Source organism: Anopheles coustani, chromosome 3 (assembly GCF_943734705.1).
Source record: "Anopheles coustani chromosome 3, idAnoCousDA_361_x.2, whole genome shotgun sequence".
Taxonomy (NCBI): Eukaryota; Metazoa; Arthropoda; class Insecta; order Diptera; family Culicidae; genus Anopheles; species Anopheles coustani.
In genome coordinates this window covers 8,827,037-8,854,497 of record NC_071288.1, presented here as the reverse complement: position 1 = coordinate 8,854,497, position 27,461 = coordinate 8,827,037, and the positions used below count along the sequence as shown (strand labels likewise).

General features: G+C 48.3%; 1 long non-coding RNA gene across 1 annotated transcript in view; it reads right to left on the bottom strand.

Moving 5' to 3' along the window:
- The window catches only part of LOC131260723 (uncharacterized), a 63,575-nt gene extending 39,968 nt beyond the window's left edge, over window positions 1-23,607 (bottom strand). The window contains exon 1 of the long non-coding RNA XR_009178170.1: window positions 23,133-23,607. This is a non-coding gene — a long non-coding RNA (uncharacterized LOC131260723). The remainder of the gene's footprint in view (window positions 1-23,132) is intronic.
- Window positions 23,608-27,461: the final 3,854 nt, after the last annotated feature.

The window sequence follows — 27,461 nt, the reverse complement described above, 5'->3', positions numbered from 1 at the left end:
AGACCACGCCAAAGTGTGGAACGAAATTTATGTCCGCTACTCAACACCGCGCGCGAATCGTTCGAAGGCGACTTGCAACGCGACGGTTGGCAACGAGCGACACACCAAGGCGCTGCTGCTTAAGGTGGCCAGATGGCACGCTGGGGGCGCTGATGATTTGAAATATAATCTCTTCCAAATGAAGTCACTTTTACAAAATCGCTGCCAAAAATTTGCCTGCCTCGGGGGAAGGCGGAGCGAATGGTTTGGCCCACCGGAAGGTGAACGTCCGACGAAGGTTCCTGTTTTGCCAGCTCCACCCGGCCGGCTGGCTTGAGAACCGGGTTTTCGAGCATCCCTGGAACCTGTTGAGCAAACGGTCCGTGGGTTCCGCGAATAAAACGAGTGTGCGCCCCGAGATGGCGTCGTTGGCAACTTTTGTTCTTATTATTTCTTGTTTGACTTTTTTTTGTTTGTCGAAAACCTCTACCCAACGATGCGTGAATAAATATGCTCCCGAAATCCAACGCGTTTTGAAAAATCCCTCCTGCACCCCCTCCGTTAAACGGTTTCGCCTCGCGCGATATATCGTACGCGAAGAAGGGCGCGCGGGAATTGGGATTTTATTTATCGCGGTTTTACATATGTTTTGTGGCACGCCGGTTGCGCCGGAACCGGTATTTTTTTTTTGCACACGTCGCGGAAGGGGGAGGCAGTATGATAAGCCCGCCCTGCCCCCTCCCCCCCTGCATTCAGTGTTTGAAGTAAGACAAATGGAAGGCCAAAGCCGCGGCACACACTGAACCTGACCGAATCGTTCGACCGAGGTTCCCGCGAGGAACCTGCTCCGAGCAAACCGGTTTCACGAGTGCGGGCACACGCGGGGAAGGGGGAATGGGGGGAAATGGTTGGTGGAAGGGTGCGAACTTATCCCAAGCACGGCGAGCAAACGAGGGAGAGAATATTACCAACCGATTGGAAGGTGGAAAATATTCTGATCGGTTCCATTCGGATCGAACGCATCGGTGGGTGGTGGATGGATGGATCCAATGCAGGCAGGAGGAAGGAGGCGGGATGGGATTGGAATGGGAATCTATATTGAATGTATGATTAACGCCAACGGTAGAAGCGAAGATGGAAAGTTCGGCGAACTGTTCAGCGATCCGTAGCGATCCCTGCTCCGCATGGAGAGTGTGCAATATTATAACAACAACATAAAGCAGGCGCAACGAAACGGAAGGGACCTTGAGGGTGGGGTTGCCCACTGGATTCCGTCTCCGGAGATTTCGAAACGGAACGAAGCTAATAATAGATGCCGAAAGCTTCCCTTTCGGGGCTGGGAGGGTTTGATTTCAGCAAAAGCCATTCACATCACGGGCAACGGCTCACTTCAGACGTGCAGGTCGATGGGACCGGGGGCAGCACACGGTTACGCCGCTGACCGAGCCCGTAGAACCGAGCCCCAACAGCATCAATCGAACAGCCCGCGTAGGAAGTCAAAGGAGAAGTCAGCGAGACGGCCCCGGGTGTGGTCTCATTGGAAGCAATTTCTTACAAATAATCCGGAACCTAAGCTTCCACTCTTCGGAGTCGGAGGGAAACATTCATGATGGTACCACTTTTGCCAAACGTAGTTAATCGAGCGTGAAACCCTCAACCTGCTCGTGCTCCCAAACACAACAGCCTAACACGTGCCTCTCCCACCGGAAAGGTCCTTTGGCAGCTCGTGTCGACGACGGATGCAGAACGAAACGAAGAAAATCTCCCACCAGAAGGCTGTAAAAAGATTGCACAGCGTCGTTCGTTGTGTGTGTGTGTGTGTGTGCGAAGATGCGTCCCTCCTGGAAAGGTCTTCCCCCGGGTGCCCCAGGTTGGTGCATGCATTGAGCTATGAACAGATAATTACGTCGTTAGCATATCCTTTTCTTCGGATTTCCGCCGCCCGCACTCGACTGCACAGACACAGCAGCCCAAAAGGGGGCGGAGGAGGGGGAGGGGAATCGAGAAGTCCGCCCGGATGTGAGCATTCTGTCGGTCGTTTATTTGTTATTTGCCAGGCCTCGTTGGGCAGGGATCCGGTTCGGGCCATCAGCAAAGGAAGCGGAAGGAAACACAACGAGGGTGGACCTGGCTGATTATGGCTGGCTGCGATGAGCAAATTTGAGCCCTCCACCGTCGGCACACCGTCGTCTTTTACAGGGACTTTGCATTACGGACACCGGGCGAGGCAGAATTTCGCCCGTGTCGCAATGGTGAAAAATAACAACTTTCACCTGAGCCGTTCCTTGGGTCGTAGTTCAAAGGGAACCGATCCGTTGCGTCCCATACGGTGACGTTCTCTTTTTTGCGTGCACTCAAAGTGTCTTGGTGAAATGTTACACTCATCCGGACCAAGGAGGGCGGGAGGGAAAGAGTTGCACCAGGGGTAAGGAGCAGGACCGAAGGCGTAATGTTAGTCGGTTCACTGTGCACCGAGATGCAAGACCCTCAAGTGCGCCATGCCTTTTCATCATGAACATGCCATCGTTCGAGGTGTGCAGCAGCAGTCTACATCCTGCTTTAGAAAATTTCACCTTCCAACACGCTCCATTCGAGCCACATAGTCCTTGCCGTTTCATACTAAGAAGCGCCGAGCTAAGCGGAGGCTCATATCGGTGTATCGTGCTACATGATACATGGATTACATCGGGCGGTGGGTTCCGGTTAGTTCCGGTTTGATGGAATATTTTCCGAGAAATGCTAGAGCGCACTTGTGCCGGCAACATCGGCTGCGAACATCATTAGTCCTTCATCTCTGCACTACGGAGGATCTCTTTGGAGGTGTGGATCAGAAAATGTGAAACACAACCAAATGCAAATGGGTGCTCCGTAAAAGTCTGCCCCTCAAAAAGTCAACCGACGTTCCCGACGCCATAACACACGCTGGTAATTAGCAAAAAGGGGTACAATGATTAAAATTGCATTCACAGTTTTGGCAGGGCCTGTGCATATCAATTTAAAGAGCTCACGTCCAGGGGGAGGCTGAGATACCTCGTGGTGCCATCAACACAAAGAGTTGCACAATAATATTCGTTCATTTTATTTACTCCACTAACGCTTCCTCCTCACCCTCACGCGACTGGCAAATAATCAACGCCACTGCGTACAACTTCCGGGCGTGGAAAAACAGTGTCACTACATGAAAACAACAACAGCAAAAAAAAGGAACGTAAAATCAACCAGCTCAACCGGGGAACCTCTGATTTGGCAAATAATTAACAAATTAGTTTGCCCATTCAGCGCTCATTGGCGCCGTACATTGTCTCGCACAGGTTCCGCAGGTTCGGCTCGCCTGTGCGTCACACCGACAGCAAGCTAATTATCCGCGAGATGACAGATCGGGTCCCGGATGGCCGAATGGGCCCCCTTTAGTTAGTGTGCATTGCCACACCTCATGGAGTCGCGCCCGCCACATGTCGGTATAATGAATCCATTATTTTGAGGCAAATTAATAACGTACATTAGCGGAACTTTGTACCGGTGTCTATCAATGTTTGGAATCAAGGGGGGGCCATCAGTCCACAAAGCGGATTTGCCGTCAGCAGCATGTTTGTTTGAGTAATATTTGGTTTGTCATCAATGAAATGTTTTTCACCGACAGGAGGTTCAAACATACCACCAATAAGGGGAATAAATACTTCGAAAGTATTTTTAATGTTTAATATGGGACGACTCTTATCTAAAAGTGTTTCAACCATACCATCATGAAACATTTACGACCAGAATAAAGTATAGACCATGCCGTCTCTATTAGGTTCGGTGTGCATTAAGGCATTAACATAATTGTACACTCCGGGATGTCTGCACCGGTTTCGAAGGTGAGTATCCCGGCGGTGAATTGATTCGTGAGAATAATAATTGCATCTATTCAAACACCATTCCACTCCTGTCCGACCAGGATTTCTGTGGGGTGGTCTCTCCAAGAATTACGTTACCCGGAGCGTCGTGATGCATGGCTAGATTATCGCCGTACAGCATGAATAATTAGAGCGTGCCAATGCGTCGTCCTTAGCCAACACACTCATCACATCGAAGACGTTCAGGCACGTAACGAACTCGGGAGATGCAAAATAGTATCCTGTTCCATAGTGAACCGTCTGCCCCGGTGCAAACGTTAGACACTCCGCCTAGAGTATCATCACTTTGTTTGGTTGGAGTTTCCCTGCGTCCACAAGAAACTTGGCAAACGAGAGCGCACCTTACCGTTCGGTTGTTGTGGATTACTTGCATTTCCAACCTGCCGCAAGTGTTCGATCGATCGAAGGAAAAAGATTACGCCCTTATACACACACGCTGGCGTCTGTTTTCGGCAGATGTGGTGAAAAACGGAACGTTGTACTCCGGCTAGCATATAATAAAATGCAACATAATCCTTGGACGCTTGGCGAAGAATGAGAGGGAGCACCCTCGGCGAACGTTCTGGTTCTTCCTTCCCTTCCTGACCGTCAACGGCACCATGTTCCAACACTCGTTATAGACAGATAATCGTTATTAAACGTGACATATCATCCGACGACGATGGCACACACACAGCCGGGACGACAGACGGTCATTGAACGACGGGTCGTTTCGAGCTCGCTGTTCGGGAGACGAGCACGTCGGCAGAGAGATTGGGGTCGCCAGGACGATAAGTTCGGTGCCCTCCTGCGTCTTCTCGGTTCTCGGTGCCGACGGTTTCGTTCGATATAATATCCATATTTCAGTACGCCATTTTCTGCGCCAACGGGTGCGAAAAGGCCAGCGAAACGGGGGACGGAGTGGAATCTGATGCTGTTCTCCATTCGGGTGCTGCGTAATCGCAGGTTGTGCAACAGGCACGACACCACCGCCTCCCTTACTCCCAAGCCCCAGAAGGTTCTCCCTGCTCCGTCGTTGTGTCGACGCAAAATCTGCAAGCAAGTATTGGATAGCCGAACCGAAATCGAAACCGGAAACATGCCGATCGTTATCGATAATCGACAGCGCATCGGTAACGCGAGCGAAACACCCACTGTGCCCCCCCCCCCCCCCCTCGCCCTTGCGTGTTGTCAACGATGGCGACCCGATTTGACGTGGCGGACAGTTGGCAAACAACGACAAAATGTCCCCGCGGGGGCAAACGTTCCGGCTTTGGTGGCAGCTGGAACAAATTGGAGCTAAATTGTTGTTTTCGGCTTTACGAGCTGAGAAGCAGACGGTATTTGAGGCCATCGAAAAGGAGAAGGAAACATACTCATAATTCCGAGCCATTCCATTTGGTGCGATAATGCCACCATGTATTGGATTAGAGGCGCTGCAATCCAAAATACTTGGTAGATAAGGAGATTGTTTTTAAAACACCAAGTAGTAGAATCTGCCGTTCGATAAGGAACGGTTACGTTTAAATCCACATCCACTAGATGTTATGGCTAGCTAGCTCCGACGTTCAGCAAACAAACGATTGATACATTACGAGGCGAATAGTCCGTGACAGAAGAAGATTCCAGCGCTTCAAACGGAGCGAAATTCTTTACGTGAATTCTTACACGACGCCGGCCGCCATCGTCATCTGCTGTGCTTTTTCCGACCGAATCGCATCAATAACCCTCCCTACCATCCACTCCATCGCCTCCCACTTCAGAGGCGAGAGGCGGGGAAAAAATCAGCAAAACTGTCCGATCATTCGATGTCAATTTGTAGCCGCTGTCAACACGGATCGGCAGAGCTCGAGGAATCGTTCCCGGAATAACAACAGCTCAGTTTCTTCGGTGCACGATGATACAGCGTACATTCTGTTTCCGCAGGCAAAAAACCGCTCCCTTTGGGCTGACCCTTTTGCGAGGGGCAGGGACACAACGCAAACGCCTGGCCCAATGGTGCGCACCCCCCTTGGGCAACGGAGAATCGCTGATGGTCCGGGCGGTTAATACACGGTAGCACCGGTTAATGCGAACCACGAAGCTTAATTGAAGTGCCGCAGGGGGATTTAATTAGATTTTTCTCTCTGCCAATTGCGCGACCCCCGTCGCCGATGTCATTTCCGGCGACCATCAGAGTGGGGAGGAGGTTGAGACGGGTTCCTTTTTCCGCTGATCGATCGAAACGATTGAGAAAATATTTCACACGGCTTCCGGAACTGTCAGCCTGATGTCTATAGCACGTAAATATTGAGCTGCTTCGCTTCAACACTGTTAATAATGCCCCACTGAAGATCAATTGTACAGCCTTGAAGAAGGAGAAGGTATTGAACTTGAAGGTTAAAAATGGAACTGTGGTACGGTTTTGCAACTCTAGCTTGATTTAAAATATATTTGTTTGCAAACTTAATCTATAAGTTTACAACCATTCTTTTCAATTGATATCAACAGAGTGGAAAAGAACTCCACGTTTCATAAACCACATTAAGTTCGATGTCCAACTGCGTTGGCAGGTCACTGCCTCGAAGAGTTGATTTTAATTTTTCCACATTTCTTACCGGCTGTCCATCAGTTTGCAAAGTTTTTCAAGCACTCCCATCGTTCACTGGCAAAGTCAAAAAGTAGCCCCGGAACAGCGGAGACGAGGAGTCCACCACCAGTCGAGGCAAAAACAATCGTCTGTCGATTAGCCCATGGTGCAATAACTCACGGAACTCGCACCAAGTCCCACCTCAGGCCGCGGTACAGAGAGAAAACCGCAAAGTTTAATGAAACTTTTGGACCAAAGCTCATCAATGCTAATAAAGCTTCAACTTCATTCCCCGGCGGTGCAATTTGCTCCTCCTCGGCCGCGTTGGAGGACCGCCGGTGAACAATGATGAATTGTGTGCATGCGTTTCGTCGAGTGGAAACTTCAATCATCTTACATCGTACAAAGTGGCGTGAGGAAAAAAAATCGGAACAAAACTTTGGAAGTGATATAAATATCCATCGTCCGAGCCGTTTGGCCAGCGTTGTACCATGTTTCAAGCGCCATTTTTTTTTCGCAGAATGATATCCATTGCAGTTTGAATGAAGATTGGTGAAGTATATCGAGAGAAGATGGACACACAAAAAAAAAAACAAAAACGACGCGCAAGTCTCGGTTCTCCAACTCCAATTTTCTTCGATCTTTCTTTGTCAGCGTAAGTCAGGGACCTTCGCGCCCGTTCTGCGTCAACCTTCCGTGTCCTTCATCGTAAGTAAGATTGGCTAAACCGGCTAGCAAAACGGAGAGGGAAAGAGCAACCCACGGTACGCTATGGGCTAGCGAACTGCAACTGAAGTTAATGGTGCTTTCGTAAAGTCTGCCGGCTCAAGCTCTTCTGGCCCTGCATTGTCTGAAGGTTCGGGGCAGGAGGTTTTTCAAGAACCCTGCGGGGATTAAAGGACCACCATCACCACCGACCGTTTATGCTCCATTCCTCTACTTTCGTCGAGTAGCTCCGTAGCCAATGTGGCGTAGATATGAAGCGCGACTACTTGACAGCGCGGACATGGGCGTCTCGGAAAGTGAAGACGTGTACGCCGGTCTGAACGCCTGAGGAGTGGCGCTCTAGGCGGTGGCGTTATAAGTACCATCCCGGTGCTAGTGGTCTAGGTTCTCATGTCCGTCTCGGGCGCGTCGGCTGGAAAAGAATCATGAAGAGGGCCATAGAGAGCGGCCGACACGTTTTGAGAACACTCCAGGCTGGTGAACAACGCGGCGCGAACGCCGAGACTCAGCACATTTGGTTACCAAAGTGCCGGAGTGGTTCGAGGAACGCGCGGGTGGATCAAAGTTTCAACAAGCTCTAGAGCTTATGCTGGCGTAAGGAAATCTATACACTTTGAACTTTCCCCAAATCTTCCATTCGAAGTTTTGAATAATCTGTCTTGTGCTATTCGACACCACGCGGAAACGATGATAAATAAGCAGCAGTGTTGGAGGGAAAGTTTGGGAAAAATGTTCTGTAAAGGGTTGGATCCGACGCCTCCTGAAGGCTACTATAGGCTCTCCTCCCCAACTCCTACTCAATACGTCCGCGACGTACAGAACGGTAACTTGTCGCCTAAATATCCAAGCTTGGGTACACGGGGAAACCCACCCCCTTGGGCGGATGGGCGGCAAGGCTGAATTGAGAGGGGGAATGGACTGCTACTTGCTAGTAGTTCATCCCCGAGCGTCTGTTCTCCATGTTAGGAGCGGCTCGAACCAGCGTCTGTTCCCCATGTTAGGGGCGGCTGTACACCCTGTCCTGGCACCCTACGGGACGTAAAACAGCTAGGATGCGTTGTTCCACCGACGAGATAGGAGGCGGAGGGAGAGGCCTTGCAAGCCACCCTCTGTACAATTGCAACGAATAGTCACCACGAAGAATACCCGATTTGGACCAATCATGCCCGACCCACGCAACGAAAAAAGGACTACGATTGGAAACTCGGTACATGGAACTGCAGGTCTCTTACCTCACCCGGGAGTACCAGAATACTCACAGAGGAAGTGAGAGCCCGCGGCTTTGAAATAGTAGCACTTCAGGAGGTTCGCTGGAAAGGAGTCTCGGAGCGCCCCTACCGTAGCGATTGCATGATCTACCAGAGTGGTGGAGACAAGCACGAGCTCGGTACGGCGTTCCTTGTTATGGGTGCTATGAGGAGGCGTGTGATCGGATGGTGGCCGATCAACGACAGGATGTGCAGGTTGAGGATACGTGGACGCTTCTTCAACCTGAGCATTATAAATGTGCACAGCCCGCACCTTGGGAGCAGCGATGACGACAAAGACGCGTTTTATACGCAGCTGGAAAGGGAGTACGACCGCTGCCCACAACATGATGTGAAGATAGTCATCGGAGATCTAAATGCTCAGGTCGGGCGAGAGGAGGCCTATAAACCTACGATTGGTAACTTTAGCGTCCACCAGCTAACCAACGACAACGGCCTCCGGCTCATCAACTTCGCATCCTCGAGGCACATGAACATCCGTAGCACCTTCTTCCAGCACAAACCTCGTTTCAGCTACACCTGGAGATCACCACAGCAGACATATTCCCAAATAGACCACGTTCTCATAGACGGAAGGCACTTCTCGGACATCATCGACGTACGTACGTACAGGGGCGCAAACGTCGACTCGGACCACTTCCTGGTTATGGTGAAGCCACGGCAGAAGCTCTGCGCTGTCAATACACTGCGTCACCAGCCTACCCCACGCCTAAACACGGATCGGCTGCGAATACCTGCTGTTGCCGAGGGCTACGCGTCAGCGCTTGGGGAAGCGCTACCGGACAACAACGCGACCGCCACGATGTCCCTCGATGACCACTGGCGTATGGTGGAGCGAGTCATCAGCAGCACAGCCGAGCAGACACTGGGCCATAAGCCACGTAACCAGAGGAAAGAGTGGTTCGATGACGAGTGCAGGCGGGCACTATCCGAGAAGAACGCAGCGCGCGCCCGAATGCTGCAGCGCGAAACCCGTCAGAACGTGGAACACTACAAACGACTGAGGACACAGCAAACCCGGCTCTTCGAGAGCAAGAAGCGCCGCTTCGAGGAGTCGGATGAACAACTGTTGCAGCAGCTAACTCAGTCGGGGGAAACTCGCCAGTTCTACAGGATGTTGAAGAAGACACGAGGCGGCTACACGCCAAACGTCGCAATGTGTCGTGACGAGGAGGGCAACATTCTTACGGACGAGCGAGAGGTGATCGAAAGGTGGAAGTGCTACTTCGACGGACACCTGAACGGAGCGGAATTGGGGGAGTCCAGCAGCGGCGCAGGCAGAATTGAGCAGCACATTAGCCAGGAGGTAGATGACGAGGTGCTCCCACCATCCTTGGACGAAGTCACTAGTGCCATCAAGCAGCTGAAACAGAACAAAGCAGCTGGCAGCGATGGGCTGGTGGCAGAACTATTCAAGATGGGTTCGGTAGAGCTTGCCGTCAGTATGCACCAGCTAATTGTGAAAATCTGGGAGCAGGAAAGGATACCGGAGGACTGGAAGCTGGGTGTCATCCACCCAGTGTACAAGAAGGGTGACAGAATGGACTGTGCCAACTTTCGAGCCATCACAGTCCTCAATGCCGCCTACAAAATCCTATCCCAGATACTCTTCTGCAGACTCGCGCCCCTTGCTACAGATTTCGTCGGAAGCTACCAAGCTGGGTTTGTTGGAGGCAAATCCACCACCGACCAGATCTTCACTCTACGGCAGATCCTCCAGAAGTGCCGGGAGCACCAGATCCCGACGCACCACCTCTTCATCGACTTCAAGGCGGCCTACGATACCATAGACAGGAAGGAGCTATGGAAAACCATGCGGCAGTACAGCTTCCCCGAGAAGCTGGTTCGGCTGTTAGAGGCCACAATGGAGGGGGTGCTGTGTAAGGTGAGGATTTCGAACATGCTGTCGGATCCGTTCGAATCTCACCGGGGTCTGAGGCAAGGTGATGGACTCTCCTGCCTTCTATTCAACATCGCTCTGGAAGGTGTCATGAGAAGCGCGGGCTTCGACATCCGTGGCACGATTTTCACCCGCTCTCTCCAATTCCTCGGCTTCGCGGATGACATCGACATCATCGGGCGGAACACTAGGACGGTGTGCGAGGCGTACACCCGACTGAAACGCGAGGCCGCAAGGATTGGACTAATGATCAATGCGACGAAAACAAAGTACCTGCTCGTCGGAGGCTCTGACAGTGACAGAGCCAGGCTGGGGAGCAGTGTATCAGTGGACGGCGACGAACTTGAGGTAGTAGAGGAGTTTTGCTACCTCGGCACTGTCGTAACTCCGGACAACAACGTGAGCTGTGAAATCCGGAGGCGCATTGTTCAGGGGAATCGTGCCTACTATGGACTCCACAAACTCCTGCGGTCCAGATGGCTTCTCCCGCACACGAAATGTGTCATATACCGCACGCTGATAAGACCGGTCGTTCTCTATGGGCATGAATCCTGGACTCTGCTCACGGAGGACGCCAACGCCCTCGCAGTTTTCGAGAGGCGCGTGCTCCGGTCTATCTTTGGCGGTGTGTACGAGCAGGGCGTGTGGAGGAGAAGAATGAACCACGAGTTAGCTGAGCTGTATGGCGAGCCGGACATCCTGACGGTGGCGAAGGCCGGCAGGATTCGTTGGTTGGGGCATGTCATGAGGATGCCGGACTCATGCCCCACCAAGAAGGTGCTCACCAGCGACCCGCCCGGCACGAGACGACGAGGAGCTCAGCGAGCTCGGTGGATGGACCAAGTGGAGCAGAACCTGCGAGACATCGGATGCGACCGGGGTTGGAGGGCTGCAGCCATGGACCGAGCTACCTGGAGAACGATTGGTGACCAGGCCATGTCAGCACGACGTGCTCAACTGCGAGCGGGCCATTGAAGAAGAAGAAGAAGTGTTGGAGGGAAACATTTTGGGCTTTGGGATTCTTTGTTGCATAAATCCGCGACCAAGAGATCCCCAAAAATTGGGCCACCGACACTTTTCGGACGCCAATTGTGACAGTTGCTTAATTAAACCACCCCCTTCTGTATCCATTTCCTTACCGGACGTCACCGAATGTGCCTCATTTATATTTCACTCCCAGGTTCAAACTCTCCGGCCATGGAAAACAGGGAAGCTAGTCCTTCCTGTCCGATTCCACGAAGCGACAGAGGTCGCAGTGCAAACAGTTGACATATTTATGGCGAGAGCGTCAGCCGCTTATCGTCGGGCACGGCCTCGATGTCCGCTTGCATCGTCTCGGCGGTGCTATAAATTAGAATTTTATCAAGAGCCTATTATCGATAGGCACCTTCTGTGCTATCGTGAGGTGAGTTAAGGGGTTGGCGCCTTTTTTTCGATTTCGTCTGTGAGATCTCTTTTCGGTCTATCGGAAAGGAAAAAACTGAAGCACTCTTTTAGCCTACTTTCGTTTACGCAAGGAAAAAGAGTTAGCAATTCGTTTATCTCCGAAGCACCATCAAGGATAATGACCTAACTCTAAACGGGAAATGTAAGAAGGTTATTTTGGACCTGATTGTTGGACGATATTTTACCATTTGATAAAAGTTCTTTGTGCACTTTTAAAGAAGCGGAACTAAATCGATAAAATGAACTGGTGATCTTAGCTATACTTTATCAAATCAAATAAACTTCAAATGGAACAAAGATCAACATTTTCTCGTCTGTATGACGCAACGAACAGTTTCTACAATGAATGGCGAAATAATCACACCCGCTGTTCCTTTCAGAACCGTTTCCACAACGACGTGCCACACAACGACGTGTTCCACAACGACAAGCTGACCTCTACGGTCAGATCATCTTAATTAAAATGAATCCGCCAAAAGAGACGACTACAAGGGGAAACCCTGGAGATGAGATGCCGGACGGGCGGAGGGAGAAAACTAATTTATAACCAATTTACTGATGCGTCCAATTAACACACTGGCGCATAGTGGAGCCCATTCGGTTGTCAAGATCCGAACGAGCACCGGGTTCGGGATTCAACCGGTCCAGAGGCCAGCTCCGTTTCCAGAACGATCCACAATCGGGATGGCGATGCATATGAGCCCAAGGGCGGGGTGAGTGGGTGATACGTCGGCCGGCCCCGGATGTCCGTCGCAAAAAACACAACAATTCGACAAACGCAACCAACATACACCCCCCTCCCTTTGGGGGACACCTCCACTTTCACACAGACACGTGCGCAAGCGGCCAATTATTGCACGATACGCGGATGATTAATTACGGGCCCGATGAAATCGGATAACAGAAAGTAAATAAATGAATGAACACACACAGGGATTTCCCACTCGACGTGGGTAGGATTAAACCGAAAACCTACGCAACACGGATTGTAGGTTTCGAAAAGATAATGAAAAGGACCGGCCAACAACAAAACACCCGGATGACACGAAACACGATTCCGAAACACAATCTATGGACGACTCAATTCCAGTAGTTGTTGCCGTCCCCGGAGACCCCGGAGCAGCGGAGGTTCGAGTGCACCAAAGAGAATGGAAACTCATTGCCGCTGGTGCGTTTTAAAATGGGGAAAAAAGGTTTTTGTTTGTCCCCAATGCACAAACTGCCAATTAGAAAACCGATCGTCTACAAGAAGAAGCGAATCCTACAAATTAATCGGGATTATTTCTTTTCCTTTCGCTGGCTCGTTCGAACACTGCAGTGGAAAGTGAAACTCCCAAGAATAACAACGGATCGGCGGAAAAAAAAAGGATGCGATCGGGATCCAATTCCAATTTATTACCTGCCATTGCCGCCGTCAGGCCGCTTGCGCCGTTTCGCCGCTTCACTGCGGGACGTCAGCACGTTGGGTGAAAATCCGTAAAATGAAAATATTTATCCTAGCAGCCGCAATGGCGTTGGTAACGACTCGGTGCGGTTTGGTGTGCTGCAGACAAGTGGAAACCACCGATTCCGACCGAGGCACAAAAGGAGACAACAAGGGCGTCCACAACGTTCCCGGAGTGCGAAGTTCGAAGGAAGGGTGGTGGAAAATTACCTCGGAAAACGTGTGTGAACATGCGTTGGGGCTTGTGTTGTTTGCAGTGAACGCACGCGTAACGCTTCTGATCCAGGAAAATGGGAATACACGCATCACCGAATCCTGAAAATCTCCACGAAATTGATGCAACCTTCCGGTAAGGCATGGCTCTTCATTTACTAGATAACCACTCTATACATTCCATCTCCGGGCCGTTGGGCTTACGCTTGATCCCTACGCCATGAATTTTCCACCTGCAGTTGCCTAGCGAACTGCATTTCCGAAGCGGCCGTTGAAAGGAGTCTAGCAAACGAGAAAGATTGATTGGGCTCGCTGTTTGTTCGATAAATTGATCGATTCATTTCCTCCGGCTCATCAGTGGAAAAATGAACCACCGCCCCCACCCTCCCACCCAACGAGCACACCAAGATTTTCACAATGTTATGGTCAGGAGTTTTTCATGTTAGTTTTCTTCATTTTGTTGAAGCGTCCCATTTCTCCCGATACTCACTCCATTGTCTCTTTTTCTCCGGTTTCATTCATCAATCTTGTTATTCCGGGAAAGCCCGCGCCATGGCGTCATTGGGCATCAATTTTCCCATTCATCGAACGCACTTCATCATCCGGTGGCCTGACGAACAACAGTTGGGCGGTACCGATGATCGACGGTTTATTCTTCACATTTTTTTCCCGTGGCGCTGCTGAAAAAAATCCCATCACAAACCACAACCCTTCTCTATCGCTAACGTTGGCCCTTAGCGAAGAACGGAACAAATTTCCACAGGGAGATTTAGCTTGCACCAACTATTTAACGGACACTGAATGATTATCCGTGCATTTTCTTCGCAGCGATATCAAAACAGACGGGCGCTCGGGGCAGCTGAGAAGCCAAGAGCCCGGGAGTTGAGCGGAGCGGAAAATCCTCACAAATCCACCCGGTCCCGCCAAACACCGGCCCTCGTGAAACCGGTTCGCGTTGAAGAACCGAGCAAACAAATCAATAAAGTTGTTGACATTTTTCTTTTCAAGAAGGAAATAAACAGCGGATGGGATGGTCCGACTTTCTATCTGTCGGTTAAAATAGCGGAAAATACCGACTTCTATCGTCTTTAGTAATGGATGTAACGGGATAGCGGGAAAGCGCGTTCGGTAGAGCTTGAAGAAATTGTCCGTTTTCATTATTCTCCAAGTGGTAAGTACAGCTGATGACAAAGGGATTACAGCGAAAAGGATTATAGTTTCCCATTCTACGCAGCGCGGTTCCAATGTTTTAAGCAGATGTTGGGCTCAGTCTTGCCTTACGGTGTAAAATAAGTTGGCGACACAAATGTAGAATTATGTAGTGATTGTTTTTAAATTTAAAAAAACTGAGAGTGAAGGGAAATTTCTCTGTCAGCAAACGATTAATTTGTTTTTTATTTGTTAAAGATAACTATTAATATAAAAAAAGAGCTTTGTTAAAAATGTCAGGGAGCATTTGATCAAAACTGAAAACGTAGAAAGAAAGGTCTTGCATAATGCAACAATAAACTTTAAACCGATTGAAATGTGAAGGTGGGTGATGCATTTCCGAACGCCGAAGACAAAGTGAAGGAAAACTTCTTGTCGTGCATTCAGCTGAAACTATGTCATCGCAAAAAAAAACCAACTTTAAAGATAAAGAAGAAAAACAAACTAGGTGACGACGGAAACGTAAAGCGATCGCGTTCTGCTTCCGTAATCGATATTCAATGCGATGTTCGACCGGATGGGTTTCGGTCCATTGCACGCCGAACGACGTGCTGGAAGAGGAAAGTTGGGCACAAGTGGTTGAAATGCAGCCATTTTCGCCAACTTTTGCTAGGTGCATGCAGACGAATGGAGCCCGGGTGTCGTTGGGTGTGTAGCGTTGCTTAATGATTTTCCATTTTAACTACGAGCTTCCTTGTGATCGAACGTTTCCCCGACGGGTTTTCCTTTTGTTCTTCGCGTGAAAACATTGCAAAACACCAGAATCGAAGTTTATTTCATTCTGCATGGAGTGAAACTTTGGGAAATACATTCGGTGAAGTTCACTGTGCAGAGAGTATCGGGACATGGCATGGAAAACCCGTTGTTCTAGGGTGCATAGGAGAAAAGGGGTACTTTTAAAAGCATAACACTCTTACCGGCGAACTGAATGAACTACGCTGCGTTCGAAGATTGTGCTCGAAAGTGTAAATTGATTCGCGAAATGTATTAATTAATTTATTCCTTCTCCCGCTCTCTCTAATTTTCCTCCGCGTGATCTTCACAGGTTTGTGGGAGGTTTTTCCCATAAAATTCTACCAGCCATGTCGATTTTTGCCTCCCAGCAGCACTCTGTACAACTTTCCTCAGCCTGGTACGCCAATGTTAAAGGCAAGACAAGTAGTACTACCTACTTCTCCCAAAACAAGCACTCCCATCGCGAGAAAGATAGGAACCGCCGTCGTTGTGGAGTAAATGTAATTGAACCAGAGGACCCCACCGTTGTGTTCTACGTTGTCGAAGGTTCTGTTGACTTTTGGAGGCCCCCTGAAACGGGAAATATTAATCTCCTTTCCCCTTCCCATCGTAAGACCTTCTCGCCGCATGCAAGTTGGAAGAATAAGTTTGCTAGGGATCTTTTCCTGAGCGCCTTAGAGGACGAAGGGGCAGATGTGTTTCGTAGCGAGGAAACAACAGGCCCTAGAAACCATTCTTACCACCATCTTTGCCAATTAGGAAATATTCGTTGCAATTTTATCGCGAATAGTAAAGTAACTCCCGCCCGCGATTTTAATAAGCCCGCTCGTAAAACTTGCACAGAACAATTGATCCATAAATTTTTACACCGAACATTCTTTGTTTTTGGTAAGGAAATTTCAAGCAAAATAGATTACCCTCCAATCGTATCCCGTTTTCCTTCTCGTACACTTTTAATTGTTCAACGCAAATTAATAAACCCTAAGGGGAAATAATATGATCAATGTAAGAAGTTGATAATTGAAGGAAATATTATCGCTCATCGAAGAGAGAATAATCAATTTTTCTAATGTTCACTCTTCATATTCGCTCAAATATAACTCGAATAATGGAAAATAACTAAACTCTTATGCTGGAGCAAAAGTTAAGCTATTGAAGCCGTACGTGAGTAAGAATAACTTAGTCAAATGATCTTCATTTCGCTCATCTGTTTCACGTTCGCCACTAATCCTCGACTCGATCCCAGACGGTTCCCACCGTTGTGTGGGATCAAAAACCTATCGACACCGTCGGACAACTTTATGCCCGCAGCCGAACGAAACTTTCCACCAAACTTCATTAGTATTCTTGCAAGGAACAGTTTCAGCTGCCTGCGTTGAGAGGGCGGGAAAACTCCGCCCGCATCGGGCATATTTCCCAGGCAAAACTGTGCAAATGAACGAAAACTGCACAAGCTTCTAAGGTTTCCACGTAAAGATTATAGTTCACAAAAAGTCTCGTATGTTGCGGGATCATGGCAGTATGATTTGAACAAGGATTAGGTCAGGCAAATCCATTTGTAAGCCAATTGAAATAGTCGTTTTTTTTAATTTATTTTATAACATACGTACAATTTATATAATAATTTTCCCAGGTTGGGGAAATCTTTGAATATTCCTTTTCATTTTTTAAAAACGTTTTTAGATAGTAATATGTGTCTACTCCAGCCGTAAAACATAATTGAAAAATAATGAAACCAACCATCTTATGGCCATCGCGCTTCGCCGTTGCTTTGGTTTCGAAGCCGTACCGGTCGCGAACAAATTAATTTTGACTCAAATCTTTCCACCCGGCAACCCCCGGTCGGTGCTATTCCGACCGACGACCCAACCCCAAAGTGGTTCCGGTGTAATTGATCTTTTGTTTACAATTCGTTTGATTAATGCATATCCCACGGAAGCAAGCAAGCATCGCGCTCCCGGGGGCCCGAAGGTTTGCCGAGTCCGACCGAGACCTTCCACTCTGCTCCATGTTTTCTCCAAGGAATTCAGACTGGCGAATCGAGCGCGAGGATCATCCCGAGGGGGTTTCGCCGGTATGGCGGGGTTTTTTGGGGTAAGCGGCCGTTTTGAGTGGCCGGGATCCAATTGAAATGCCAATTTGATCCGTCATCCAATTATGATACGCCATGGTGCAGACCTCGACCTCCGAAATTCATCTGCTTCGGTTGCGAGGAAGCGGAATATATGTCGTACCATGGGCGAACATTTTGTGGAGCCGAAATTATTCATTTTGCCAAAGCCCGAAGAGTGTACGGAATGGGTATGCAATAGGGAGTGTTTGTTTTAATTAATGTTAATTCGTGGTTAAATGCTGCACGAAGAAACTAGCACAAAAGAATACTTGAATTCACGATGGAATAAATTAAAAACAGTCAAATTTTTCTAGGCCCAATGAAACGGTGTCACAAAACATCTTTAATAACTCAAACTTTTCTAAATCATAAACAATGTTAAACACCTAGAAATCGTACAAATTTCACTAACAGCAAATGACAAAACGAGGAAAGCTTCCTTCTGATTGGCTAGTTTATTATTTACAGTCATATCTCCGTCATCGTCGTCGTGCGAAACCCACAAATAAGCTTCTACATTGAAGTCTCATAAAAGAGCTCGGAAGAGCTTGAAAACGAAAATGCTGCAAAGCCGCAGAAGAGTTCCCTGAGCTCTAACCTTAAGTACAGCACAACAATGCACTCCCGTCCATTCTGCTGAGCCAAATGGAACCCCCACCGCCCCATTTTTTTGTGTGCGTGTGCACTTGCACTTGCACTTGGCGCCTCGGTGACGGTTGTCCCAGCGCTCCCTATTGTTTTCTGCCATCTCTGGCACCCTTTGACCTCCCTTTCCCTTGCTCCGTTTTCCCTTTTTGTTTGCACTCACTCGCAATCTGGTTTCAGTTCGCTTTCCAAGCAATTAACCTCCAATTGAATCGAGGGCTTGGCTTAGAACACCATCCAACCGATCCGTTGCTACACTCCTTTTCTCCTTCTCTCTCTTTCTCTCTCTCTATCTCTCTCCCCTCAGTTGAGGAAGGGCTTCCGTTTGCACCTTGGCCATTCAAGCGCGCCATCAGTCACAGTGCGACGAGCGTGAAACTTCCGGAAGATGTGTGGAAAACCACCGGGGGTGAGGTTCCGGGGGCCACCGGAATCAGCAACCCTAACCGACCGACCCCCGTAGCGCCGGGAAACCCCGTCCGTTTTGTTCTGTGTTAGCAAAGTCGTGACTTTTCACAGTACGTGCCTCGCATAGAATATGGCCCAATTTTTTTAAGCTCTCTTCGAAACGAAACGGAACGAAGTGGACCGTGGACGATCCCAGGTTGGGTGGGGGGGCGTTTTGGTTGTTTTGTTTCCTTACGCTGCCATGCTATACATTGGAAAACTCTTTGAAATTACTGCAACGCCCGATAGTGGGTGGGAGGGGAGGTCGTGGGAAAACGGGCCCAAAGTGCTCAAAGGGTGGGATGGCAGAGAATTTTCACAAACGACCGAACGGCTGAAGCCGTAGCGTAGCAGATACCAATAAAATCAACGGAAAGAAAAACGCCATCAGGAAACACTCATGAACGTCACGGATTCCGGTTTAGCGAGCGATACATAGCATTAGAAACAATTGTAGCCGAACAAATCGATTTAAGTGCCACCAGCGGGTACAACAACATTGTATTTAGTCGTGCCGAAGCCGCCATTGAAAAGATCACCGTCTGGTTATTTGTTCGATTTTTTTTGTGGTGTTGTTTTATGATGTCGCGTTTTTATTGTGGCAATTGCGCAGTACTCGCGACGTCGATGGAGATTTTTGTAACATTATTTTAAAATGATACACTCGCTCGTTGTGCGTTAAATATGTTTTCGTAACTTGCTTACACAAACTGATTTTCGGGTTAAACCATCTGTAAGCAGGCGGTTCTTAGTTTCGAACCATTAAAAAGAGGGGAGAAAAACAAACTGGATGGACCATCGTCCATGCCGGGTTTCTTATGCTCGCGGGAAGGAAAGTTCTCTCGACAGCAAATAAACAAACAAATAAAGCGATCGAAAAGTAAACCCCAGAAGAGGATGGGGGAAAAAAAACCGGGGAAGCAACAAACACTCGTCAACAGCCGGTACTGGGCGTTCGTTCTGGTTGACCTCGAATTCAGTTTCCCAGCGGGCGGAAATCGCCCCACAACCGCCAGCTGTGCGCGTCCGGCCCGAGGAAAAACTGTACCGTTTGGCATTAAAACAAAAGTAGAGCAACGAATCGTTGCGGAATCTTCGACGCTCTCGGCGATCCATTTGGTATGCAAATGGTTAATGCTTTGAACTATTCGCTGGCAAGCACCTTTATCAGGATGGTTGAAATTTGTAGAATAAAGTAATATTAAACAGCATACCGATTGACTGTGGTTCCAACAAATGCTTTAGCAGAGAAGCTAATGAAAGAGAACCAACCAAAAGTGTTAAATAAAAGCTTCTTTTCTTTCCCTAAATATTCCGTCTGTTGAAAGTACCACTTGACCATTTCCAACTCACTCGAAAAAGCGGTTCAACCTTTCACTACCATCGCTAACCATGCGGAACACTGCGCCGGAGCTAGTTATTTGATGTGGAATGTTAAAGTAAAACGAAGCCCATCTCATCGATGCAAAGCGTAAGGAAAAGAGAGATAGAGAAATCGAAAAGCAGCAAGAAGCAAAGAGGATTGAAAAAACAAGGTAAGGTAGATACTGAGCCACATTGCGTCCAGCCCCAAAAAACGCACGTGAAAGTGGGTACGCCAGACAGTTCTCGTGGCAACACTTATCGCATCGGCAATGAACCCGCGACTTGAACTTGAGTCCCACCAACCACAAAGACAACTGAAAAAAGGGCTGACGCGGAGCGGAGCGGGGCGGGAAGGGTGTGCGCGAGTGTCAATTTGCCGCCAACGGATTAACCGTTAATTTCGTGCCAACGAAGACCAACGACCGGCCTAAACGAGCCGAAGAGCGCCAAAGAGTGGCCATCTTTTCCGACTGGGAATCCGCTCCGCTCGCAGCGAGTTTTTCGTCAGTGCCATTTCCGTCGATTCTGCCGGAGGGAGGCCCGGGGGCTAAAGATAATAAAAAAACCAACGCAAATGGTAATGAGCCCACCACTCGTTAACGTGGCCCCAAAAAAGAAAAGAACTCTGGGGGTATTTTTTCCGATTTACGGTGGATCAACGAGGCTCGGCGGATGCGGTTGGAGCGGGAGAACAAACCGGTGTAGGTTAATTTAAAATTGTGTCTGATTTACTCCCGAAAGCAACAAAGGCAAATTTCCATCCAATGAAGGCCGATAGCCTAATCTAAGCCTCGGTAAAGGTGGCCGCAACAGCCCACCACCGGAAGTCGGCCGATTTATGGGCGCGCACTGCGACCGGTTATTGAATGTGTGCGGAAAAAAGAACGAAAGCAGAGCAAAGTAGGCTGGTTGGGTTTTAAGGGGAGGGTGGGGGTTTTCAGATAACAACCGCCAAAATTTGCTGTCTACTGACGCAACCAGCACGGGAAACGGAAGAGCCCAATGGGGCGAGGGGCGGATGGCTGGGTTTGCGCAACCGGAAGCGAGCGAAACCGAGGGTGGCAAAGTAAGGACCACCCGGCCAAGCGTACACAGTAACTTTACCGGCAAGTAATCCGAGTGCACAGGTGGAAAGAGCGCTGAGCCGTCGTTTGCTATTCCGCCAGCGTCGAGGGGGGGGACGCTTGTTTTTCACTCCGTGTCCCTTTCCAGTTTTATTTTGGTTTTTGCAACTTTATAAGAAGCAAACGCCCCGCAATGGCTTCCCCGTGTGGCTTCGTAAGCGTCTTAAGCAGGGAAGGAAACCTTTCGTCGGTGCGCATACGGCGATGTCCTTGCCTCCGGTCGCCATTTTCCGGCCAAGCGGGGGGCGGCAGTGAACCAGATGGAAGGAGCGAAGGGAACATGGTTTAGTTATTTAAATATTGCTCGGGCAGGTAAGAAGGCATGGTTATTACGTGCCTCTGCTCACAAGCCGATTCTCGTACTCGATACCGCCAGCGAGTGCTTGTTGTTTTTCTCAACATTGCATAATGCTGCCACCGCCGGCGACACTTCCCCATAACCACTCTCCCCTCCCCCTCCCCCCGGTACACCGACCTTTGACATCGAGCACCGGAGCCTTCTGGAAACCCGGTGGTATATCGGGTGGCAAACAATATAATGCATCCATCGGAAGGCTGAGGGCGTCTACCGAGGCACAATCATATTTGCAATTGAAACGGGCTAAAAGCAGTTTGTTGTTTTCGGTTATGGATATGCGATATGCTTTGGCAAGCACGCCCGGCCCGCAATATGAATCTCCCGAACGAGCATCAACACGACGCTTACGTTGCAGTCAACACCGGACGGTTTGTAACCATGTTGTGTAGATAAAATAAACAGCAGTGTTAGGACAACATGTAGAATATTGTTCACCTGTCATTTCATTTCTGTGCTGCAGGAAAATACATTCAATGGATCTAGGACTCTTAAATAGAGGACATTTTTTTATGTAAGTTTACATGTAACTTTACATGTTTCTTATTCCCTTTGACAAAAGTGTACACTCTGAAATGATTCATAAAATAATTGAACGGAGAATTTGGTATTGATTTTTAGCTCTACAGCTGTCTCTAAACATAAGCTATTTTTGGTTGACTTAATTTCGCAATACAAAATATGTTGTTGCTAAGTTACAGGACTTCAATGTTATATTTTGTTTCAGTTTCATAACAGTTGAACTAAAATAAAAATGAAGAAAATTATGGGTTACAAGTGAGGTTAACTATTATGTAATGTTCGTAATGTTGGATGCCTAACAGATTTTATTTGAAATCAATTAAACAAACAACTTAAATAAGTACATATACAATAAATATTTTTAAAATGAACATCAATCGACAATAAAGAATGATTTTAGAATGATAGCATAAATAATTCATTTTCCAATCTCCTAGCACATAACCGTCTTCAACATTGCAAGTAAATCCGCTGATGTTCGATCAATGAACTGCAACGTTGAAGGCTCAATCGAAACCGTGACGATACTACCGGGAAAGCAAATCATCGAGGTCGATGCAGAGCAACATTCTTTCCGGTTTCTAGCCCCCCTAAGGGCTTCCACCTGCTTCCACGATACCGTTTGATGGCGCATTCCCTGGCACAGGTGCATCAGCGTTCCAATAACGCCACAGGGAGCACGAACGATGCACCGAAGAAGCGCCTAAGAAGGTCGGCAAACAGTAATGCGAATGATATGTGCCACGCCAATATGCCAACCATTTTTCCCGACCTGCCCCTTCTCTACCCGTTTGGGTTGCTGTGATGAAATGAAAACATTGGAAAAACTCGGTCGTCGTGGGGAAACTCATAAACCCAGCCTGCACAAGCTAAAACGAAACGCGGTGGTGTGCCGGGGAGTACGGTTGGCCAGAAAGGAACGGATGATCGGAAAGAGAAAAACGGTAGCAGCATAGAATGTATGCGCATTTCGGTCGCTCAAGAAGGCTGTAAGTGTGTCTGTGGTATCCGCATCCTCGAGGAAAAGGACGACGATGTAATGAACATTTGACAGGAGCAAGGCAAGTGTTCTAGAGTTGCAAACACACACACACAAACACAGAACTATGGGAAGAAAATGACTACATTTGTACCGAAAGGACCTGCTGTTCCGTCGAATTTGTGGTGTCAAAAAGGGGGCGATAAAAATAGCTTTACCTGTTCCAAATGTCGATGATCGGCCGCCTCTTGCAGCGTTCCTGTTCCTCTTTCGACACTCTTTCGAAAGCAATCAAATGCACAATCGAGGTTCTTGCTTCGCAGCTTACTGTGATTTCGAAGCACCTTGACGCCTCGTAGCGAAAATGATCTCTTTAATCAACACACTCGCGCACAAACACGTACGCACTCCAGCATCGCAGCATCACACGACTACTGCACCGAACAACACACCGCGTGCGACACGGCGATGACGAGCATCAAAACAAATTCTCCCTCTTTCGCTTTGGCCACCTTGTTTCACCTATTTTGCTCTCGCGCATCCCATCCAGTCGATGGATGGAATCTTGCGATGGAATTAAAATCCACTTCCTGCCGTGCTTCGCGAGGAACTAAACTTCCACTGGTGCTGCGTTCTTTGGCACCGAATGCCGTTGTTTGCTGACCAGGTTTGTGCTGATGCTAATTAAACCTATCGTGTTACGGACGTGCGAAGGAGCTGCACCTATTGCAAACCACAACAAATGTATGACGGCGGCACGAAATTGATTTCTTTATTTACTGTACCGTGGGAACCACAGAGATTGATGCACTTGTCGTGAGACGTAGCACTTTAAAACCGCTTACAATGGACGCAAATGCGCGCTTATGTAGCAAATAATTAAATAAATATTGTAAAAACACAACTTGTGCACTTCGCCGAAGGACTGCCGTCTTCAATTTTGACAGAAACGCGCTTTGCAAGGATGCGTTCTGTGTGTCCTGCCCGTTCGGCGGAGAAAAACTCACGACCGACAGAAAATCTCGCTGCTGCCAACCGCACTCGTCGAACGCCGGAGAGAAACTGACAGCTTTGCTCGAGAGGAGCAAGCAATGGCGGCTAGGGTTGTTCCAGCCAAACAAATGGCAGAAACAACCAATTCGCTTGTAACTTTTTAGTCCGTCGACCGATTTTTACAAATGACCCCTCAAATAAAAGGTCTTTTGAAGACAGAAAATATTGTCGAAGGAAATATTTTTACAAAGTTAATATTTTGAGGAATATCAATTGTTTGACGAACACATTCATGCCGTTTCACATCCATTCAAACACCTATCCGCACGTGCAATGCATTTCGCGAATTGGTAGTTACTGGTTCGTTAGCCAATCACGGCACTTCGTTGGATGTGTTAGTCACAAAACAAATGGAGATTCCATCTCTCAAAGAGAGGATTTTTGTTAGAAAGAGAGGAAGGGCACGCTTTCCGCTCTGAGAATTGTCAATGTTGGTGATGGGAGCTACGGCTGAAAACCTAGTTACCGTTACTCGTTCCTTTTTTCGAATCTATGTCGAACTTGGAACTTACAGTTTAATTTGGAGACGATTCGATAGTAAAGCAGCAGTTAGATGCCACAAAACTTTTTTGTTTTTTTTTTTTTATTACAAACAAAGATTTCACATCGTCTGTGCATTGTAACTTTAATAACTACTGCGGTGTTTACAGCGGATTGAACTACATAGCCAACCGCTGTAAAGTGATTTTGCGAAACTTTTGTAGCCGGAAGCTTTCAGTTGAAAGCTTATGTCTAGTGATGGACACATCGATTATTTTTCCGAAATAAATCCAGGAAGTTTTAAATTATGAAATCTCGTTTGAAGTATCGTTCCGATTAAGCAAAGTGGAAAACTGCAGGTTTCTCAATCAGATAAAGTCACAAATCCGGTTAGATAAACCTGAATGTTTTATCCTTTCTGATTTGTATCAGAAGTACTTTTAGTCGTACATGTATTAAAATTGAACTAAACTTTACTTTTAATTGTATTTCTTATCGGTGTCAGATTTTGCTCAAATCTACTCGAGTACCAGTGCACAGATGTAATCCATAGTCCATAGATACGGTTCATTTAAATATCAAGTACGTGTTGCTCATGGATTTAAAGGGCAATGAATTATTTTTTAAAGCCCCACACCAAATAACTGTTGTTATTACACAACCACCACATTCTAATAATTGTCCCTCTACCAGTAATCATTGTTCAATGAATCATGTTTAAGGCAGTACTCGAATCCCCGAAACAATCTTCCTGCTGGTACAAATGGCAACGGCATGTAATTGCAAAAATCCCACTCCCCTTTTCGACTCAAACTTTACAAACGGCGTACAAGGGGGATGCAATATCAACCCTCGTTTTGAAAAATATTAATCCCTCGCCAACGCCGTAAAGGGTCGCTCGGAAATTCGCTCCTATTCCCATAGGGTGGAAAATCGCGGCGAAACTGCCATGCTCGGAAAAAGTCCTGCGTTGCAACATAACTGTCAAAGAAGGTGCCACGCACACATTAGCACACGAAGACGAGCATTTTCCCTACAATTTCCCACATCAATATCGCGGGGGGTTGCGCATTGCATTGAGCGAGGGAGAGAGAGAGAGAGAGCGAGACGGTACAAACGTGGGAAAAAGAGAAGGAGGACGAGGCGAAAACTCCGTTGCGTTTGGCTCTCCGAGCAAGCCGTACTCGCGGCACGGGTTTTCCCGATACGTGAAACGTCATCTTTGAGGATACGCCGCAGACAGGACACTCGGTCGGTCTGGACGAAAATTCTCATCAGTCATTACTCTCGGTGTGCAGCTACAGTCCGCAGCGCAGTGGTTGTCTCGAGTTCCGTCGTACAGTTTAGTTCTCCCCTCCTTGGTACTACACTGAAGGTTCAGCAAGCAGGAAGGTGTCTCCGGGCACAATTGCATAAAAGTGAGGTTTATTGCGGCACAAACCAAATTTTCCAAGCCAACCTTAGCCGAGGAATTGATGCGGAGAAAGTGGCATCGATTCGTGAGAATCTTTTTCTAATCAGTTTCCGATGTATAGTGTCCCATAAAATATTTCTTACCCAATTTCTTGGCCCCAATGTCCGCATTCCGTGAACCGAAGCCTTTAGTGAGTGTGCGTGTTTCGGGTGTCCACTTACGTGCAGTAGAAGTGGCACAAATCTGGTGCTAATATGTGAAAAATTAGTTAGTGGAAAGAAAAAAAAAGACATGCATTATCGATTGGAGGCCGCAGGGCGATCACAAGTCTAGCCAAGTCAAAGCAGCCCCCTTTTTTCCACCCAATCGGACTGCTCTGCAGTGGGAAAAACCTTTTCTCAATTTCTTTTCGATACTTCTTCAAATCTTTTCCTATTTCCCGTTTTACGTTGCTTCTTCCCAACTGCTTCCTCTTTCGAGGAAAGCGGCGAACTGAGAGCCGTGTACAAAGAGGTCCTTTCTCTCACTCTCGCGTCAATTTTTCTCTCGACAAACCTCTCTCTCTCACTCTCAGATTTAATTCGGCTTCTTCCTTCATCTGCTTGTCATCATCATTATTATCATCATCTTTGTCGTCGTCGCCGTCATCATCATCTGTTGGCATGATTTCACTTTCATACATAGCCCCTAGTAGGTTTTCCGTGCCTGTGGTTCGCTTTTTCTCCGGCTTTTCTTCTCGGTGAAGTGGAAAACACACGGTCAGTCGATCGGCGTAGTCTGTGCCAGCCCACCAGAAGCTCTCCAGACGTTTGAGCGTGACGTTCGGTCAAGTGTTCGATTCGGAAATCGCTGTGGAAGTCGACGAGTGACATTGCACAAAGAGAAAGTTAAGATTCTGGCCATAAGAAATTCGCGTGGTAGTGTGCGAAGCGAACAGACGGTGGAGCAAGTGTGCAGGAGATTGTTAGTATAATTAATTTAATGGTACTCTGTTTGCTTTTGCCACCCTCAGCTGTGTTCGCAATTGTTTGCGCGTAGTGCGTGATCCTTTGGGCCGGTGTATGTGTGTGGGTGTGCGCGTGCGTGTGTGTGTTTGAGGGCCGATCCGTGACATGTGGTGTGCTGTGTAAGTGAACCGTGTCGGTGTTACAGGTACCACCTTCTACCCCCCCCGTCAAGTTTCGAGTCGACACAGAAAAGTCTCCCCCAAAACGGATTCGTAAAAATGAGTGCATCGCTGAATGGTTTCCCGGTTGACATCCATTTCGGTGTCTGATTGACGACAGCGGACCACAGCCGACCGACCGACCTAAAATCGATACCGAGCCGTTTGCGAAGCCTGTCCAGCTCGTCCGTGAACCGTGTCGTCCAACGGAGCGGTTTCCTGGCACCTCGGTGTCTTGGGTCAGCAGTGCAGCACAGGAGCACAGGAGCACAGGAGCGGTCGAGCAGCACATGTGTTAGTGGAGCACAGAGAGCGAGAGCGAGAGAGAGAGCTAGCGAGAACAGTGCGGAAAGTAACGCAAGCGACCGCGGGTTTCACACCGTCGGCTGCCGGAAGCGATTGGCGCAGGCGGACGAACGTACGACCGCTTTTCCG